Source organism: Dipodomys ordii, unplaced genomic scaffold, assembly GCF_000151885.1.
Source record: "Dipodomys ordii isolate 6190 unplaced genomic scaffold, Dord_2.0 Scaffold284, whole genome shotgun sequence".
NCBI lineage: Eukaryota > Metazoa > Chordata > Mammalia > Rodentia > Heteromyidae > Dipodomys > Dipodomys ordii.
Genome location: NW_012267500.1, coordinates 1,341,228 through 1,343,088, shown reverse-complemented (window position 1 = coordinate 1,343,088; position 1,861 = coordinate 1,341,228).

The following is a 1,861-nucleotide window of genomic DNA, read 5'->3' as shown; positions in this document are numbered from 1 at the left end:
TGGTAGCGTTTTGTGGCAAAAAGCTAAACCAAATCAAACACAAACCAAGACAAAAACCTTACCCTTCTACATAATGATTTGCATGTATCAACTAACATCATCAGTTACCCCCCCTCTTACTTGAGCTTTAATTCTTTCTGTTTGATAGAAGGCAAAATGCATTCCATTGTCGCCCTTACCACAAATTATTGCTGCCCTTAGGCATCAGGAGAAGTAGAAATACATTACTAGCACATACACAATGCTATGGTAAAATGGAATCAGTCACAAAATGGTGACAGATAATAAGCCAACTCAAAATATTGCCTCTCTAATCAGAATTTTTGTACAAATAGCACAAGGCCTTCAATCAGATAGGCCTTGGTGGGAAAGAAACTTTGTATTCTTCTAAGATCTCTGGGAACTGTTTGAAAGTCAGGCCCAAAAGTGACTATGAAGAAAGATTGCATCAGCCAGGTGCTGCCTGGCATAGGAATAAGAAAAAGGCACAGGATTGTACCTACAAAGAAGCAGGTTGTACTTCTGTTGAGAGATTCTTGCTGATAATGAGTGACACGTACCTAGGGGTGGATGATAACAAGAGGAGAATCTGGCAGCCATGACAGGATGAGAGTCTAGGAAGCCTTTGGAATGGTCAGGGCTCAGATGCAGGCAGAGCTGATAAGAGATGTGGAATGCTTGCTGAGGGTCAATAATTCGGTGTTAAAGCTAGCCAATACTATGATCGTCCTTTAAACAGTCTTTAAATATTTGTTCGGTATTAGTTTAGAAAAGTATGCATAGGGGAATGGCAGAGAAGGAAGCTAGATTTTGTTGGCCTTTTGTTTCTCTTTCATCATTCTCAACCATTTATTACTATTCCATTCTGCAAACAAATATTACTTGTTCCTGACATGGTGGCTCGTGCCTGTAATTTCAGCGCCTGGGAATTGGACACAGAATTGTAAGTTCTGTATCAACCTGGACTAGTGAGACCCTGCCTCATTAAATGGACAAACAAACATTAATCAGATTATTACAGAAGCTCAGAGGCTGTTTTTGCTAAAATAGCACTGATTCTTGGGCCTGCAGATGTCTGGTAACTAACGAGTAACTAAAAGCAGGATGAAAGTTTGGTGCTTTTGCCTTCACCCTGCATCTCTCCTTTTAAGGCAAGCTAGCTATAGGGAAATAAAATTAATTTTGACTCCTTCTCCTAGTCAGTCACTGACTCCCATCTGACCCCCTATCTCCTCCATAGTACCTCCTATAGTAATTTCTTCTTGGGTGTAATAAGTGTCCAGCTTGAGGTTAGTACTTCTCCCTAGAGGCAGAAAAACTTTCCACCTGTTCTAATAAAACCTGAGGCACCTGCAAAGAGAAAGCATATATCTCCTTATCCTGACCTTTGTCTAACAAACTCCTACTTAAAGCTTCTTGCATATGCATTGCATCTCACGCATATACTTAAAGCCATAGGATGGCAGCCTTGTACATGCATAGATTCCTTCCAAAACTGCCAAGTCATGATATCTCATTTCCCTAAGATCAACCCATTGCCATTATCATGAGCTCCTCCTACATTCTCCAAATCCTAGGAAGCTAAAATTTTCTTAACCACATGTTTGCTTGTGAGCACGTAGCTTAGGTCCGTCCTTTCCCTTAAGGGTATACTTTCTGTTTGCTTTATTACATTCCTTGCTTTGCCACTTAACTTGTGTGTGTGTGAGTGTGTGCACACACACGTGCACCAGTCCTGGGACTCCAACTAGGGGCCTGTGGGCTGTCCTTGAGCTTCTTTAGCTCAGCCCACCTGAGCCACAGCTCCACTTCCAACTCTTTTGGTAGTTAATTGGAGATAAGAGTCTCACAGACTTTACTG